Genomic DNA, 20,617 nt, shown 5'->3' with positions numbered 1-20,617 from the left:
AGCCCCACCAAAGAGCCCAGGTAGGCTCCAGTGTTGGGTTGCCTCAGGCCAAACAACGAACAGGGAGGGAACCCAGCCCCACCCATCAACAGTCAAGTGGATTAAAGTTTTACTGAGCTCTGCCCACCAGAGCAACAGTCAGCTCTACCCACCACCAGTCTCTCCCATCAGGAAACTTCCACAAGCCTCTTAGATAGCCTCATCCACCAGAAGCAAGAAGAACTACAATCCTGTAGCCTGTGGAACAAAAACCACATTCACAGAAAGACAGACAAGATAAAAAGGCAGAGGGCTATGTACCAGATGAAGAAACAAGATAAGACCCCAGAAAAACAACTAAATGAAGTGGAGATAGGCAACCTTCCAGAAAAAGAATTCAGAATAATGATATTGAAGATTATCCAGGACCTCAGAAAAAGAATGGAGGCAAAGATTGAGAAGATGCAAGAAATGTTTAACAAAGGTCTAGAAGAATTAAAGAACAAACAAACAGAGATGAGCAATACAGTAACTGAAATGAAAAATACACTAGAAGGAATCAATAGCAGAATAACTGAGGCAGAAGAATGCATAAGTGACCTGGAAGACAGAATGGTGGAATTCACTGCTGTGGAACAGAATAAAGAAAAAAGAATGAAAAGAAATGAAGGCAGCCTAAGAGACCTCTGGGACAACATTAAACGCAACAACATTCGCATTATACCGGTCCTAGAAGGAGAAGAGAGACAGAAAGGACCAGAGAAAATATCTGAAGAGATTATAGTTGAAAACTTCCCTAACATGGGAAAGAAAATAGCCACCCAAGTCCAGGAAGCACAGTGAGTCCCAGACAGGATAAAACCAAGGAGGAAACACGCTGAGACACATAGTAATCAAATTGGCAAAAATTAAAAGACAAAGAAAAATTATTGAAAGCAGCAAGGGAAAAACGAAAAATAACATACAACAGAACTCCCATAAGGTTAACAGCTGATTTCTCAGCAGAAACTCTGCAAGCCAGAAGGGAGTGGCATGATATACTTGAAGTGATGAAAGGGAAGGACCTACAACCAAGATTACTCTGGTGGGCAAGGATCTCATTCAGATTCGATGGAGAAATCAAAAGCTTTACAGACAAGCAAAAGCTAAGAGAATTCAGCACCACCAAACCAGCTCTACAACAAATGCTAAAGGAACTTCTCTAAGTGGGAAACACAAGAGAAGAAAAGGACCTACAAAAACAAACCCAAAACAATTAAGAAAATGGTAATACGAACATACATATCGATTATTATCTTAAATGTGAATGGATTCAATGCTCCAACCTAAAGACACAGACTGGCCGAATGGATACAAAAACAAGACCCATATATATGCTGTCTACAAGAGACCCACTTCAGACCTAGGGACACATACAGACTGAAAGTGAGGGGATGGAAAAAGATATTCCATGCAAATGGAAATCAAAAGAAAGCTGGAGTAGCTATACACTCCTATCAGATAAAATAGACTTTAAAATAAAGAATGTTACAAGAGACAAGGAAGGACACTACATAATGATCAAGGGATCAATCCAAGAAGAAGATATAACAATTATAAATATATATGCACCCAACATAGGAGCACCGCAATACATAAGACAACTGCTAAGAGCCATAAAAGAGGAAATCGACAGTAACACAATAATAGTGGGGGACTTTAACATCTCACTTACACCAATGGACAGATCATCCAAAATGAAAATAAATAAGGAAACAGAAGCTTTAAATGACACAATAGACCAGATAGAGTTAATTGATATTTATAGGACATTCCATCCAAAAACAGCAGATTACACTTTCTTCTCAAGTGCGCATGGAACACTCTCCAGAAAAGATCACATCTTGGGTCACAAATCAAGCCTCAGTAAATTTAAGAAAACTGAAATCATATCAAGCATCTTTTCTGACCACAACGCTATGAGATTAGAAATCAATTACAGGGAAAAAACGTAAAAAACACAAACACATGGAGGCTAAACAATACCTTCCTAAATAACTAAGAGATCACTGAAGAAATCAAAAAGGAAATCAAAAAATACCTAGAGACAAGTGACAATGAAAACACGATGATCCAAAACCTATGGGATGCAGCAAAAGCAGTATTAAGAGGGAAGTTTATAGCTATACAAGCCTACCTCAAGAAACAAGAAAAATCTCAAATTAACAATCTACTTTTTTTTTTTTTTTTTCTCCCGCTGCGCAGCACTGGCTCCGGACGCGCAGGCTCAGCGGCCACGGCTCACGGGCGCAGCTGCTCCGCGGCATGTGGGATCTTCCTGGACTGGGGCACGAACCTGTGTCCCCTGCATCGGCAGGCGGACTCTCAACCACTGCGCCACCAGGGAAGCCCTCAAATTAACAATCTAACCTTACACTTAAAGGAACTAGAGAAAGAAGAACAAACAAAACACAAAGTTAGCAGAAGGAAAGAAATCATAAAGATCAGAGCAGAAATAAATGAAATACAAACAAAGAAATCAATAGCAAAGATCAATAAAGTAAAAGCTGGCTCTTTGAGAAGATAAACAAAATTGATAAACAATTAGCAGGACTCATCACGAAAAAGAGGGAGAGGACTCAAATCAATAAAATTAGAAATGAAAACGGAGAAGTTACAACAGACACCGCAGAAATACAAAGCAGCCTAAGAAACTACTACAAGCAATTCTATACCAATAAAATGGACAACCTGGAAGAAATGGACAAATTCTTAGAAAGGTATAACCTTCCAAGACTGAACCATGAAGAAACAGAAAATATGAAAAGACCAATCACAAGTAATGAAATTGAAACTGTGATTACAAATCTTCCAACAAACAAAAGTCCAGGACCAGACAGCTTCACAGGTGAATTCTATCGAACATTTAGAGAAGAGCTAACACCCATCCTTCTCAAACTCTTCCAAAAAAATTGCAGAGGAAGAAACACTCCCAATCTCATTCTATGAGGCCATCATCACCCCGATACCAAAACCAGACAAAGATACTACAAAAAAAGAAAATTACAGACCAATATCACTGATGAATATAGATTCAAAAATCCTCAACAGAATACTAGCAAACAGAATCCAACAACACATTAAAAGGATCACACACCACGATCAAGTGGAATTTATCCCAGGGATGAAAGGATTCTTCAATATACACAAATCAATCAATGTGATATACCATATTAACAAACTGAAGAATAAAAACCATATAATCATCTCAATAGATGCAGAAAAAGCTTTTGAAAAAATTCAACACCCATTTATGATAAAACCTCTCCAGAAAGTGGGCACAGAGGGAACCTACCTCAACACAATAAAGGCCGTATATGACAAACCCACAGCAAACATCATTCTCAAAGGAGAAAACCTGAAAGCATTTCCTCTAAGATCAGGAATGAGACAAGGATGTCCACTCTCACCACTCTTATTCAACATAGTTTTGGAAGTCCTAGCCACGGCAATCAGAGAAGAAAAAGAAATAAAAGGAATACAAATTGGAAAAGAAGAAGTAAAACTGTCACTGTTTGCAGATGACATGATACTATACATAGAAAATCCTAAGAAAACTACTAGAGCTAATCAATGAATTTGGTAAAGTTGCAGGATACAAAATTAATGCACAGAAATTTCTTGCATTCCTATACACTAATGGTGAAAAATCTGAAAGAGAAATTAAGGAAACACTACCATTTACCACTGCTAAAAAAAGAATAAAATACCTAGGAATAAACCTACCTAGGGAGACAAAAGACCTGTATGCAGAAAACTATAAGGCACTGATGAAATAAATTAAAGATGATACCAACAGATGGAGAGATACACCATGTTCTTGGATTGGAAGAATCAACATTGTGAAAATGACTACACTACCCAAAGCAATCTACAGATTCAATGCAATCCCTATCAAATTACCAATGGCATTGTTTACAGAAATAGAACAAATCATCTTAAAATTTGTATGGAGACACAAAAGACCCCGAATAGCCAAAGCAGTCTTGAGGGAAAAAAACGGAGCTGGAGGAATCAGATTCCCTGACTTCAGACTATACTACCAATCTACAGTAATCAAGACAATATGGTACTGGCACAAAAACAGAAATACAGACCAATAGGACAAGATAGAAAGTCCAGAGATAAACCCACGTACCTATGGTCAACTAATCTATGACAAAGGAGGCGAAGATATACAATGGAGAAAAGACAGTCTCTTCAATAAGTGGTGCTGGGAAAACTGGACAGCTACATGTGAAAGAATGAAATTGGAACACTCCCTAACACCATACACAAAAGTAAAGTCAAAATGGATTCTAGGCCTAAATGTAGGACCAGCCACTATAAAACTCTTAGAGGAAAACATAGGAAGAACACTCTATGACATAAATCACAGCAAGATCTTTTTTGATCCACCTCCTAGAGTAATGGAAATAGAAGCAAAAATAAACAAATGGGACCTAATGAAACATCAAAGCTTTTGCACAGCAAAGGAAACCATAAACAAGACTAAAAGACAACCCTCAGAATGGGAGAAAATATTTGCAAACGAATCAACAGACAAAGGATTAATCTCCAAAACATATAAACAGCTCATGCAGCTCATATTAAAGAAACAAACAACACAATCCAAAAATGGGCAGAAGGGGCTTCCCTGGTGGCACAGTGGTTGAGAATCCGCCTGCCGATGCAGGGGATACAGGTTCGTGCCCCGGTCCTGGAAGATCCCACATGCCGTGGAGTGGCTGGGCCCGTGAGCCATGGCCGCTGAGCCTGCGCGGCCGGAGCCTGTGCTCCGCAACGGGAGAGGCCACAACAGTGAGAGGCCCGTGTACTGCAAAAAAAAAACCCAAGAACAAAAATGGGCAGAAGACCTAAATAGACATTTCTCCAAAGAAGACATACAGATGGCCAAGAAGCACATGAAAAGTTGCTCAACATCACTAATTATTAGAGAAATGCAAATCAAAACTTCAATGAGGTATCACCTCACACCAGTTAGAATGGGCATCATCAGAAAATCTACAAACAACAAATGCTGGAGAGGGTGTGGAGAAAAGCGAACCCTCTTGCACTGTTGGTGGGAATGTAAATTGATATAGCCACTATGGAGAACAGTATGGAGGTTCCTTAAAAAACTAAAAATAGAATTACTGTATGATCCAGCAATCCCACTACTGGGCATATACCCAGAGAAAACCATAATTCAAAAAGACACATGCACCCCACTGTTCACTGCAGCACTATTTACAATAGCCAGGTCATGGACGCACCCTAAATGCCCATCGACAGACGAATGGATAAAGAAGTTGTGGTACATATATACAATGGAATATTACTCAGCCATAAAAAGGATCGAAATTGAGTCATTCGTTGAGACGTGGATGGATCTAGAGAGTGTCATACAGAGTGAAGTAAGTCAGAAAGAGAAAAAAGAAATATCGTATATTAACGCATGTATGTGGAACTAGAAAAATGGTACAGATGAACAGGTTTGCAGGGCAGAAGTTGAGACACAGACGTAGAGAACAAATGTATGGACACCAACGGGGGAAAACCACGGTGGGGTGGGGATGGTGGTGTGCTGAATTGGGCGATTGGGATTGACGTGTATACACTGATGTGTATAAAACTGATGACTAATAAGAACCTGCTATATAAAAAAAAACTAATACTAAACTTTCTTTGGGTTATTTGTATGGAAATATGTTAATGTAAATGTTTCAGACATTACATGAAATTCCTAAGGATCTTATATGTTCTGGTCTAATGTTATAAGTCATAATTCTAATTATTACTTTAAAATGTATATCTCAGAAATAACTAAATTTCCTTGTCAATTGCATTATTATGAACTTTCATCAAATCTTTAACCGTGGTCATTTTTAAGTCTTTTGTCATTTACAGACAGTTCTGGGTATACTCTGACGCTTTTGCAAAAATGTTCCTATAAAAGGGTTTCATCTTCAAGGAATTCATGGAAAAGACTCTGACAAGTACAGGTTTCTGGTAACTGACTATACTGCTGAACTGAATTAGAGAGCATTTTCAGAACGCTAATGGAAAACTGATGAATTCATAAAGATCAAGATAAAAAAAATTAATTACATGGGACTGAGTGAACTGATGAGGATGATTATAACTTTTGTGACTTTCTGTTTGAATAAAAAAAATGTTAAAAAGAAAAAAAGAATGGATGTCGAATTTTATTAGAGGTGTCTTTTTCATTACTTTACTGTTTACTAACAGATTTCCCAATATTGACTACATTTCTACAAAATCAGTGTCATTTTTTATACTTTTTTTTTTTTTTTTTTTTTTTGCGATACGCGGGCCTCTCACCGCTGTGGCCTCTCCCGTTGTGGAGCACAGGCTCCGGACGCGCAGGCTCAGCGGCCATGGCTCACGGGCCCAGCCGCTCCGCGGCATGTGGGATCCTCCCAGACCGGGACACGAACCCGCGTCCCCTGCATCGGCAGGCAGACTCTCAACCACTGCGCCACCAGGGAAGCCCTCATTTTTTATACTTTTAATGTAATGTGGGACTCCGTTTGATACTAATTTATATTTATATCAATATTCAAAAGTGACTGTTTTTAGTGCTATCTTTGCTAGATTTTATCAGTGTTATTGTGGCTTCATAAAGAGAACTGGAAAACTTTCTGTGTGAACTAGAACAACTTTAATAGCAGATCCTCTTGAAAATGGGAAAAAATTTACCCATGAAATAATGTGGGCCTGGAGCAATTTTTAAGGAAGTAGCTCTCTGGTAACTTTGTTTTGCCTTTCAAATTTATTTTGAAAATGGAGATAACCCAAAGGTATATCTGCGATTATTTACTTTTCTCATTCCGAATTTTGTATTTCTGTATCATCCCTTTTTTCCTTTATTCAGCTAGCATAGTTTAGTCTACCGTTTTGGATTTCCCTTCCAAAGAACCAGCTCTTATAATTTCTGACTATATTTTCCCTTTTAATATATTAATATCAGTGTTAACTTTATTAAGTCTGTTTTCCATAGGTTTATTTCATTGTTTCCTTTTTTTTTTTTTTTTTTTTTTTTTTTTTTGCGGTATGCGAGTCTCTCACTGTTGTGGCCTCTCCCGTTGTGGAGCACAGGCTCTAGACACGCAGGCTCAGCGGCCATGGCTCACCAGCCCAGCTGCTCCGCGACCGGGGCACGCGACCGGGGCACAAACCCGTGTCCTCTGCATCGGCAGGCGGACTCTCAACCACTGCGCCACCAGGGAAGCCCTCACTGTTTCCTTTTAATACTCTTAAGTATTTAATTTTTATTCTTTTTCAGTTATTCAAGATGTTTTCTCATAAATTTGGCTTTGGCCAACTCCCATAGACATGAATATACATTGATCTCATTATGTTATTTCCTAGATAACATGTAACTGTTTTCAATTTCCTCTTTGATACGATAAAGTATCCAGAGTTGCAAAAAAATAATAAAATAAAATAAATTTTAAAATAAACAAATAAAAATAAAAAACAATTTTTGAAAGACTTTTGCCAATTTATAGCCCCACTCCCCTACAGAGAAGTTGGGGGTTGAGGCTGAAAGTTCCAACCCTCTAATCACACTTTGGTTTTTTTGGTGACTAGTCCCCATCCTGGAGGCAACTAGGGGCCGGAGAAAAGTTGCCTCATTATAAAAGAAGATGTTCTTATCACGCACATTACTCAGGAAAACTACAAAGGATTTAGGAGCTTTGTGCCAGGAACTGGGACAAAGACCAAATATAGATTTCTTATAACACAATTACTCTGTAAGGAGAGAATATGCTAGTTATGGGCTGTATTGTACCCCTCCTCCATTCATATGCTGAAGCCCTAATCCCCAATGTGACTGTATTTATAGTTGGGGCCTTTAAGCAGGTAATTAAGGTTAAATGAGGTTCTAAGGGTGGGGCCCTAGTCAGATAGAACTGGTGTCCTTATAAGAGGAGAACAGAGACACTCTCTCTGCATGCACACAAAGGAAAGGCCATGTGAGGACACAAGAAGGCAGCCATGTACAAGCCAGGAAGACAGCTAGCACCTTAATTTTGGACTTCCAGCACCTAGAACTGAGAACATAAATTCGGTGTCCCAAAGCTGCCAATATGTCTATTTGAGGGCCAAATCAGGGCAAGCAGCATTTCACCTGTACTCCACACTCCAAGACTGAATGCATCCATGCTATTCTAATTCTGTTCCCCTTCCCACCTGAAAGTAGTTTAACTTCTTTGGAGCTAAAAGAATCCTACCAACATCACTTACTAGTTGCATAGCCTTGGGTAAGTAATTTAAGCCTCTGCACTTGAGTTTATTTGTAAAATATCCCCATTCCTATTTTCACGCCATCCTTAAATGTCTTTTGTGTTGCTTTGGGGAACTCTCGGTTATTTATTTTCTCTACTTCAAAAAACAATTATACATAATTGTCCTGCACAGTCTGGCACATAGCAGGCACTTAATGTTAGCTTCTCCACACCCTTTCCATGAATGCCTCAATTTTCCAAAATGATCATAGTCAAAACTACCCAAGTGTTCACTTACAGACACTTGTTTTCTGTATTTCTATACTATAGAAGAGACTGCACAACTGATTTCTACAGAAGCATCCACAGAAAAATCTTAGTTTATGTTGGATAACAAAAATAAGTTATTTTTCATCAATGCAAACAGTTTGAAAAGTACCAAAAGGACAATCTGTTAAAAATTATTACAGGGTAGGGACTTCCCTGGTGGCGCAGTAGTTAAGAATCCGCCTGCCAATGCAGGGGACCCAGGGGCGATCCCTGGTCTGGGACGATCCCACATGTTGCGGAGCAACAACTACCGAGCCTGCGCTCTAGAGCCCGTGTGCCACAACTACTGAAGCCCACAGGCCTAGAGCCCATGCTCTGCAACAAGAGAAGCCACCGCAATGAGAAGCCTGCACACTGCAACGAAGAGTAGCCCCCGCTCGCTGCAACTAGAGAAAGCCCACGCGCAGCAAGGACGACCCAACGCAGCCAAAAATAAATAAATAAATTTATATTAAAAAAATTATTACAGGGTAAAAAAGCTCTAGCCGATGTAGGTAGGGTAAGAGGCAATAATCATTTTTAAGGAGAGCCACTTTTCACAGTTTAATGAGGTAGCATGAATTTTGGAAATTTGTTACTAAACGGTGTGAGTCAGATATGGGAATGGATCCAAAGTATTACTAGCCTGTTTAAAAGACTGAAATCTTTTCAAAAAGGAATCTAGCACATGACATATTTTGACATTCAATGCAGCCCTGTAGTGAGACTGTTGTAATATCAATTTGAACAGCATGCATCCAAGTTAGTTTTGTTTCTAAGAATGAAATTGTTGAAATAAACTCTATAGGTATGTGGATGGGATGAGAAGACAGAAATAGAAAAGAAGCATAACTCAAACATCAAATTATTTTCATTGTGAAGATATATCTAGATGCAAGAAATGCTTTAAAAGGCTGTAACTAGCAGATTTTAAATACAGCTGAAGCACTTAAAATCTAAGTTTGATATTAAAACATGTGGAGTTTTTTTGTTTGTTTCTGGCAGAAGTGCTCAGAAAATACTGCTAAAATCAGCTCACAAAGGTTCTTTGTAGGCTGTATATCCAGTGTGCTAAGACTATAATACTCCATTCATTTTAAACATTAGCTACCCTTGTAATGCAAAATCAATGTAAAAGTAAATTACTGTGAGTTCCCCAAAGCAACACAAAAAACATTTAAGGATGACATGAAAATGGCAATTCACTGAGTAATATGAGTTAATGGAGAATTGACCAAGATGAAAATGAAAAGAAAATATAGTGAAGCCACTGATTCTAATTTTCTTCATCACTGAATTCCAAAATAAAATGAACAAACTTCCTTTTAAGAAAATCATGTATGGAATCTAAAAAAAAAAAAAGGTTCCGATGAACCAAGAGGCAGGACAGGAATAAGGACGCAGATGTAGAGAACGGACTTGAGGACATGGGGAGGGGGAAGGGTAAGCTGGGATGAAGTGAGAGAGTGGCATGGACATATATACACTACCAAATGTAAAACAGATAGCTAGTGGGATGCAGCTGCATAGCACAGGGAGATCAGCTTGGTGCTTTGTGACCACCTAGAGGGGTGGGATACGGAGGGTGGGAGGGAGGGAGACGCAAGAGGGAAGAGATGTGGGGGCGTATGTATATGTATAGCTGATTCACTTTGTTATAAAGCAGAAACTAACACACCATTGTAAAGCAATTATACTCCAATAAAGATGTTAAAAAAAAAAGAAAATCATCCATATGATTCTACTTTCTTGCAAAAATATCAAGTCAGCTTTCTCAATCATACAAGGCATATAAAGATATCCAACTTGAGAATATTATATCTTTCGGTAACCTTTCTTGCTTTCAGAGTGTGTGTCCTTGGTTGGATTATTTAGTGCATTGAGTCACAGACTGTTCCAAAATAGCTGTAGATTTCCCATAAAACCATTAAGAAACTGCAATTTATGCTTGGAAACTTAATAAATAAATACCGTAAGCGAAGAGTAATATATCTTGACCAGTGAGGTTTTGATATAGTTTTCTGCTTGTGCAGGAGTATAAAGACAAAGATAATTCTAACACCATGCACAGTATCAGACTGATTATCAGATCATCTGGCTTTGAGAGCCAGAGAGTATCTATCACATGGTAGCAACAGTTTAACAATGTGTTCTCTGAAAAGTCATTATTTGAATGAGACTATATGAAAAACATTCCTTGAATCTTTCTGAACTTTCTAAAGCTTTGGGAAATTAAAAAGTTAAAATCCCAAGTTAGGTAACAAAAGAATTCAAAATCTCCATAAATCTCCTTATAATGGATTAGCAGGTTATAAGTGTATATTTTTCTGGCCTAAAACGTCCCTCAACTTAATTAAGTGAAGTATAAAGTACACTCAACTCATCATAGTCTAACTGTTGAAAAAGGCCACTGCTCCAGATCTAACTTTTTATTAGATAAACTTTTAAGTAAAAATCCAAATTTTAGGGCTTCCCTGGTGGTGCAGTGGTTGAGAGTCCACCCGCCGATGCAGGGGACACGGGTTCATGCCCAGGTCCGGGAAGATCCCACATGCCGTGGAGCGGCTAGGCCTGTGAGCCATAGCTGCTGGGCCTGCGCGTCTGGAGCCTGTGCCCCGCAACGGGAGAGGCCACAACAGTGAGAGGCCCGCGTACCACAAAAAAAAAAAAAAAAAAAAATCCAAATTTTAAAAAGATACAACCTGGAAGACACTTTAGGGACTCCCTTTTTGCAAGTCTGATAGGTTTTGGGGAAGGTTTCTTCATCTCTCACTTTTCAATATGTAAAAATATCTTATGTTCCTATGCGTAAAAACATGATTTTATTTTCACAGGGAAAATGCATAACTTGTAAAATTACAACTTGAAAAATCCCATTTTTCATTTTCTCTCAATCTACTTCTTAAATGTTCATTCAGTTTTTCATAACCAGTGCAATTTTAGCAAAACATTTTCACCAAAAAGATGGGCGAGTAAGAGTAAGGTCAAGAATTAAGGTAGTGGGCTTCCCTAGTGGCGCAGTGGTTAAAAATCCGGCTGCCAATGCAGGGGGACACGGGTTCGAACCCTGGTCCAGGAAGATCCCACATGCCGCGGAGCAACTAAGCCCTTGCGCCACAACTACTGAGCCTGCGCTCTAGAGCCCGCGAGCCACAGCTACTGAAGCCCGAGTGCCTAGAGCCCATGCTCTGCAACAAGAGAAGCCACCGCAGTGAAAAGCCCGTGCACCTCAATGAAGAGTAGCCCCCGCTCACCGTAACCAGAGAAAGCCCGCATGCAACAAAGACCTACCGCAGCCAAAAAAAAAAAAATAATAAATAAATATATAAAATTTTTTAAAAAGGTTGAAAATAAAAAAAAAGACAAAAGTCATTATTAGGGAAAGAGAACAACGATAAAAGGTTCAACTCACCAGGAAGATACAACAATTCTAAATTTGAATTCACCTAATAGAATATAGCATCAAAATTTACAACATAGGGGCTTCCCTGGTGGCGCAGTGGTTGAGAGTCCGCCTGCCGATGCAGGGGACACGGGTTCGTGCCCCGGTCCGGGAAGATCCCACATGCCGCAGAGCGGCTGGGCCCGTGAGCCATGGCCGCTGAGCCTGCACGTCCGGAGCCTGTGCTCTGCTACGGTAGAGGCCACAACAGTGAGAGGCCCGTGTACCGGGGGGAAAAAAAAATTACAACATAAAAATAGATAAAGATACACAGATATATGAATAAATCCAACATTATATTGGGAGATTTCAAAGCAACTGTTCATAACGGATATTTCAAGCAAACAAAAACAAGACATTCAATAAGATAGAAGATTTTAACAATAAAATTAAGAAATAAAATATAGGGGGGATATGTATAAAATTCAGCATCTGGCAATTAGCGAATACATATTTTTTCATAAGTCACTTATCATAATTAAGCCAAGAAATAAGTCACAACAAATTCCAAACAATGGGCATCACAGACCACATTCTCAACCCAGAAATTAGGTCAAACTTTAGCAACAAAAATATAAGATTTGTACACAATTAGAAGTTAATGCACACAGTTCTAAATAACTCGGGTCAAAATAAGAGAAAACTGAAAAATGCTCAGAACTACTAGAACTAATAAGTGAATTTTAGCAAGGTCACAGGTTAAAGGTCAAAATCAATACTCTATTATATACTTGGAAAACACAGAAAGTTGAATTTTTTTAAAGTTCATGTAGTCCCCAGATTGCAGTTTTATGAAAGATGCCAAAATATTCCTTGCATGGTCATTTCAACACAGGCTTTTGGCAGAAGTCTAAGGACATAATGTTAAATAGATTTCTACATCCACTTAGCAAACAGCGAAAGAAATATTGAAGACAACATGTTGTAAGACTCACAAACCTCCTGAGTTTTTTTTTGTTTTTTTTTTTTGCAGTACGCGGGCCTCTCACTGTTGTGGCCTCTTCTGCTGCGGAGCACAGGCTCCGGACGCGCAGGCTCAGCGGCCATGGCTCACGGGCCCAGCCACTCCACGGCATGTGGGATCTTCCAGGACCGGGGCACGAACCTGTGTCCCCTACATCGGCAGGCCGACTCTCAACCACTGCGCCACCAGCGAAGCCCTACTGCGCCACCAGGGAAGCCCAGATATTTTGTTTTCATTAGTTCAGAAAGTATTTATTGATGTCACAATGTATATACTTGTTCTGCATGTGGCCTAGAAATAATCATGAATATCTCATCTTTAGATGATCCTTAGGTATTCATATGTGATTTATATATCCATTTGGTTCTAAGGAAAAATTATGCTTACTGTCAATTCAATCTCTGAGGTATATAAATATGTGTGTGTGTGTGTGTATATATATATATATATATATATATATATATATATATATATATATAAAATTCTGTTTTCAACTACTGTTTTTATGAGATTTAGATTTTCACCTATACCAAGGGGAGGATATACAGTTAAAAAGAAAAAAATTCAATAAAAATATTCTGTGGGTCTAAAAAAAAAAGTTCATGTACTGAGAGGGACTTAGAGGTAAGTTTGACAAAATACATACAAGGCCTATTCTAAAAAAATTTTTTAAAAGAAATCACAGAGGGCCTAAATAAATAGGAAAATACGTATGTTTATCATTTGGAAGTCTCAATATTGTTACTATGTCAATTTCCCTCAAACTAATGTATAGCTTTAATGCAATCTCAACCAAAACTCAAGCAGGCTTTTTTTAAAAATTGAAAGCGACAAATGGATTCAAAATTATATGGAAATGCAAAGAATTTAGAATAGCTAAAACAATTTGGATAAAGAATAGAGGTGTAAGACTTGCACTAATTGATTTCAAGTCTTGCTTTACTTTAAAGCTACAGTAATCATGACAGTGTGGTCTTGAAGGATAGATACAGATCAATGGAACAGAAGAGATAATACAGAAATAGACCCACATACACAGGGTCAATTACTTTTCTACAAAAGTACAAGGCAATTTAATGGTGAAAGGAATGTCTACTTCAACTGAACATTCTTATGAAAAAAGTGAACATTGACCCTCTCTCATATGTAACACCTGATTTGAAATGGATCACAGATCTAAATGCAAGAACTAAAACCATAAAGCTTCCAGAAAAAAAAAAACCCAAAACAACACAGGAAAAATCTTGGTGATCTTGGGGTAGACAAATATTTCTTAGGATTTAAAAAGCATGCACCATAAGAGAAAAAAATGTATAAACTGGACTTTAACAAATTTTAAAACTTTTGCTCTTTGAAACACATTGTTAAGAAAAAAAAAGGTAAGCCACAGAATGAGAGAAAATACTTGCAATACACGTATCTGACAAAGTTCTCAAACCCAGAGTATATCTATCTCTCTGTACATATGTTAGAGTAATAAATAATGAAGATGTGTTTTATAGGTATGGCGATAGACAAACTGACCAAGAAACAGAAAATGTCGCTTCTCAAAAGATTCTTGTATATTTGGAACTCTACATGACAGAGATGGCAAGATAGATCAGTGGGGTTCAAATTGATTATCCATAAAAGAAAAGAAAATCTGGATCCCTACTTTGAACCACACACAAAATTTAATTCCAAATGGGCTGAAGATTTAAAAGTCAAAAAGCAAAACTTTCAGAAGAAAACATAAATGCCTTTCTGCCTTGGGGTAGGAAAGGATTTCTTGAGACATAACCAAGAGCTGACCATAAAGAAAAAGACTGATAAATTGGACAACACTGAAATTAAAATTTAAATTCATCACAAGATATCTTAAGTGAGAAGACAAATCACAGAAAGATATAACCGAAAAGGACTAGTAGGCAGATAATAATTTTAAATTATTAAGAAAAAGACAAATAATCCTACAAAACTAAAACAGGCAAAAGACATGAAGAGGTATTTCACAGCAGAGGATCTACTTGACCTCACTGACATCCTAAAAATATAAACCAAGATCACAATGAGGTATCATTTGTATCCATTATCATTTTTTTGTAAATTTTTATTGGAGTATAGTTAATTTACAGTGTTGTATATCCATTATCTTTTGCTATGTTTAACAACGTAACTCCAAAACTTAGCAACTTAAAAAATCATTTAGTATTTTTCATGATTCTGTGAATTAGGTTGGGCAGTTCTGCTCTGGGCTAGCGTGGCTCTTAAGCTAGGCAGGTCTGAGCTGAGATGCCTTGTTTTGGTCCAAATAGTCCTCTATGCCCCAGTACGTTAAGCCTGGGCTTTTCCCACACGGTGGGCTCTGGGTTCAAAAGAGCAGTAAGAGAAGACAGGACCCAATGTACAAGTGCTTTTCAAGTCTCTCCTTGTGTCACACTTGCTGATGTCCCTTTGGCCAGAGCAAGTCACAAAGCCAAGTACAGAGTCAAGGGATGGAATAAGAGACTCTAGAAGTAAAATCATATTGCAGAGGGGTATGCATACGATGATGAGAAGAATCTATAATCCACTACATCACTATTTACATGCATTCTTTGGCAAGAATTAGGAAGGACGACAATAGCAGAGTTTGGGAAACAACTTGTAAAGCTGAATACTGGCATACCCTTGTTAGAATTCTATGCCTAGGTACATAGCCAAAAGAACCTCTTGCACATGTGAAGAGCCAATATGTACAATAATATTTTTAGCAACATTGGTCTTAATAGCAAAAGCTATAAACTACTCAAATGTCCACTGTCAGGAGAACAGATAAATAAATTAAGGTACAATGAAATATTACACAGCTGTGAAAATAAATTTTTCATTTACTCATTTAACAAATATTTACTGAGTACATACTATGTGCCAGGCACAGTGTGAGATGCTAGAGACACAGGAGTAAACAGACAAATATTCAAACACATTATCAGATAGTAGTAAGTACTACAAATGAAAAATAAAGAAATTTGGTATGTGTGCATATGTATGTGTTTCTGCACAATATTTAACAGGGTGGATAGAGAAGCTTTATCTGAGAATCTGACATTAGAAAAGGACCATGGAAAAATATGGGGAAGAGCACTGTAGGGAAAGAAAAAAGAAAAGTGCAAAGACTTTGAGGCAGGAGTCTGTCTGGCATGTTCCACTTACCAATAGTTATTAAGGTTATTGATAAATTCAAACACTTAAATTTCTAAAACTTACAGTTTCATAGATATAGAAATACTATAGATACTCTCTGATTATTTTAAAAAATTAAAGAAAATTCCTCTGCCCCATAGAAGCAGTACTAAAAGCTCCTCTAGGGAATCCCCTGGCAGTCCAGTAGTTAGGACTCCATGTTCTCATTGCCAAGGGCCCAGGTTCGATCCCTGGTTGGGGAACTAAGATCCCACATCCACATGCCACGTGGTGCAGGGGCCCTCCTCAAAAAAAAAAAAACAACTAAACATGCAATTATCATACAGCTACCAATCATACTCTGTACTATCTCTGCAACTTCCTATAATTACTTTAAAGTAAAAATTGAAAAATATGTATAAAAAATAAAAAATAAAATCTCCTCTAAATAGATCTTAAAAACTTATAAGGAGCAGAAGAATCTTGTATATTCGCTTGATTAAACGCTTTTCAAATGTGGTGACCTGAAAGTTTCTGGAAGGAACCAGACTCAAATGATGAGTTTAGGGCTTCCCTGGTGGCGCAGTGGTTGAGAGTCCGCCTGCCGATGCCGGGGACACAGGTTCGTGCCCCGGTCTGGGAAGATCCCACATGCCGTGGAGTGGCTAGGCCCGTGAGCCATGGCCACTGAGCCTGTGCATCTGGGGCCTGTGCTCCGCCACGGGAGAGGCCACAACAGTGAGAGGCCCGTGTACCGCAAAAAAAAAAACGAACAATGATGAGGTTAGAAGTAGCTAGTCAGATCAACCAATTCAACCTTACTGGACTTTATTCTCTCCTCATATAGACCAGAGAGTGGCATTTGACAGACCTGACCATTTCTTAAGAGAATTCTGAATAAGCAAAGACTTCCGCATGCTCTAAAATATAAAATTTTAAAAAAATGAAAAATCTTGCTCCCCTCTGTCCCTCATCTGTCTAGTACTCTCTAGGTGGAACCACTTTTATGAGTTCTGTGTACCCCATCATTCTTTCTTTAAACACTCCTTAGTCTCCTTTGCCAGCTCTCTTTTACCTGACCTGGGATCTCTCCTCTTCCTTGTTTCCCCCAAGTGACTTATCTAACTGCACGGTTTAAAATACTAACTTGAATTTGTATTTTTCGTCCTGACCTCTAGATTGGAACACCTAATAGCAGCACTTAGATGATTCCCAGGCACCTCAAATTCAACACGTGCTTTTTTCTCCCTCCCCAGCCCTCTTCCTGTAACAAACCTGGCCCTCCCAAAACCTTCCCTCTCCCACTACTTGGCACAACCATCCACCAAGTTACTGAATCCAGAGGCACAGCCATCCTTGACTCTTCTCAATTCCTTACACCTCACATCTAATCCAGGACCAAACCTGTTCCAGATATATGTAGTATCCACCCACTGCTCTCCACTTTTTTGCCACCACTCTGGTCCAGGCCATTTTCATCTCTCGCTTGGACTACTCAATGGACTCCTAACGTCTCTCTCCATTTCTACTCTTGTCCCCTTCAATTCATCCTTCACACATGAGCAACAGTAAACTACTTATAAATCATACTATTCTCCTACTTGTAACTGTAGAATGACTTCCTAATTACACTCAAAATCAAATCCAAACTCATTTTCATGGCCTGCAAAGTTCTACATAACTTGGACCACGAATGTTTCTTATCTCATCTCATGTCACTATATTCTAGGTGTACGATACTAGAGTCTTAAACAAGCACATATCCACATTAAATCTCTCTCAGACCCTTGATTGTTTCCTTCATAACATTTATGACACTGTGCTTATTCTTCCTTTTTTTTTTTTGCGGTACGCAGGCCTCTCACTGTTGTGGCCTCTCCTGTTGTGGAGCACAGGCTCCGGATGCGCAGGCTCAACAGCCATGGCTCATGGGCCCAGCCGCTCTGCAGCATGTGGGATCCTCCCGGACCAGGGCACGAACCCGTGTCCCCTGCATCAGCAGGCGACTCCCAACCACTGCGCCACCAGGGAAGCCCTTATTCTTTCATTTTTGTATTATTTTTTTTCTCTCTGTCAGGCTCCTAACTAAAATATCTATTACTTTTTGTTTCCCACTGTTTTTCCCAGAACCTGGTAAAAGGCTTAAGACACAAGATGTTTGTTCACTGATTGGATGAATGAACAGATAAATATGACAATAGATATCACTGCAAAATAATCTGCTCATGCAAAGAAAGTAAGTGCTAGAAGACATTGTTAAATATCAAACCCCCAAATTTCAATTCTCAAATTCTGTGTTGTGGCTTACACATATAATGTAAACTGTTAATAACACAAAAAGGTTGAGATAATGGCCTACAAGAATGACTCATTTGGTTAAGAATCCCGCATATGTTGTAAAACATTCACGAAATGTGAATATATACATATATATATTTACTGAAACTTCATTAATAATGAGCAAACAATAATCGAGTAAGCAGGAACACAAAGATACGCTTTCGAAAGAGGGCTGGAAAACGTTCTTAGTAACTGCTCAGTAGGCCACATGATAATGATGACATAACAATCATGGTTAACTATATGCCAGGCACTGTTCTAAATGCTTTACTTAAATCTATTCACTTAACCCTAACAATAAAGGTGTGTACTAACTTCAATATCTAGGAGGAAACTGAGATAATAAGAGGTTAAGTAACTAGACTAGCCCAAGGGTTGCACAGTAGTAGACCTGGAATTTGAACTAAGGCAATCTAAATTCATAGCCTAGGCTCTTAACACTATCTACATAGTCCTTCCAGGAAAATCTATAAAGACCAAGGTTTTATTAATGAACCTCTAGAACAAGAGAAAACACCACGGTGACCTACTAAGAAGATTTTTTTATTTCTGGAATACTGACAAACTCTTTAAATTATAGTCAGAGACTAAACAAGTTTTGTGAAATCAGTGAAAGCAAAAGGATTCTCGCCAAGACAAAAAACAAACTCTTCTACAGTGGCTATTTACCTAGAATGAAATAATTATATTAAAATTACAAACAGCTTGGGAAAATTTTTTATCAGGAGCAAAGAAATTATTATAGTTTCCTCCTACTCATTAGCAATGACACTCACTCAGTAGAGACATGTGTTACAAAGATCCTCTGTCTTTTCCACTTGCCAGAAAGAAGACACCTTGATACCTGATAGTAATGAAGCATGAACTCAGAATAACTATTGTGAAGAACAGAACTAACTTTTTTCTATCCTTATTCCATTCCACCACAAATTTTGCCAAGCATAGTTTTTGTTTTCCTAGAATTTACAAGACTGAAAATCAGGTAAAAAGGGAAAAAAATGTACATACACATATAGATCCCTTTAATACATAAGAAAACCATTTTCATGCAAACCAGGAAATACTGCGAAACCAAATAAAGATGCCTGGAGACAACCTTAGCAGAAAGAAAGAACACTTGGGACCTCATTTCCAGTTCAGGCTCTGGCTCTACCTAAGCCATTATGACCTCAGGCAAGCCAATTACTGATTGTTTCTGGGCCCTAATTTTCTCCTCTGTTAGATGAGAATAATCTAACTGTGTGTTCACAGAGGTTGCTTCTAATTCTAAATATTGCTTTCAATAGGTTTCAGTGAAATAATATAAGTAAGTAAGGCTTTAGTTAACTATATGTAAGCGCCCAAAAGTTCAACTTCCTCTGCACTTGGAAATTCTTAAGTAACAATACCTGATGGCCAAAAAGGATCAAATTTAAACTCCCAAATGCAAAACTAAACTCATTCTGAAGTCACCTACTTATAAACCAAGGTGGCTAATACAGTGGATTACAGTTTCAAACTATTCCTGATTAGCTTTTATTGCGTTCAAAAGGAGGGCAAAGATCATCTCAGAAAAGTGTGTGACAAATTTCAGATAAATAACACACTTAATATAAAACATCAAATTTTGAAATGATGCAAAGTAACAGTATTCTGCACTGATATATTTCCTGCTTTCAGAGTAAAATGACAATATCACCATATTTTCATTTACATAGTGATTTCACATTTACTATCTCCCTTCATCGCTGTAAAAATCCTATGAAGTGAGCAGTACTTTAATCAACACAAGTCAGATCAGCTCAGAAAGTTAGGTAACTTGCCAATCTATGCTCAATAAGTGTTGGAGCCAAGATTCCAATCTAGGTCTTCTGATTTAAAGTTTAATGATGTTTGCAATCCTAAAAACTGGTAATTCAAGTCAAAGGCAGGAAGAAGTTGGAAAGTGAGAAAGTTTGGATAATCAGTCCCTGGATAACTGGACTGAACAAAAAGAATATAAGACCAGGTGTGGCAGTTATAAAGTAAAAAAGCAAATTTACCAGCTGTTAAAAATAATAACATCTAATTTATATAATTCCACATTTCAAAAATTTTTTGCCTCACTTCAAAGACAAGTGTGAAAAAAAATTCTAACTCAAAAATAAGAACAATATGTAAATAAACAACAAATTGATTAAACTAGCT

At 38.1% G+C, this 20,617-nt stretch overlaps 1 protein-coding gene across 3 annotated transcripts in view; it reads right to left on the bottom strand.

The window, feature by feature from the left end:
* The window catches only part of VMP1 (vacuole membrane protein 1), a 132,206-nt gene that overhangs the window by 110,165 nt on the left and 1,424 nt on the right, over positions 1-20,617 (bottom strand). The window lies entirely within an intron of this gene.

The sequence above is a fragment of the Phocoena sinus genome, chromosome 20 (assembly GCF_008692025.1).
Source record: "Phocoena sinus isolate mPhoSin1 chromosome 20, mPhoSin1.pri, whole genome shotgun sequence".
Taxonomy (NCBI): Eukaryota; Metazoa; Chordata; class Mammalia; order Artiodactyla; family Phocoenidae; genus Phocoena; species Phocoena sinus.
Note: the sequence above shows the minus strand (reverse complement) of the source record. Positions and strands in the feature narration are given on the sequence as shown.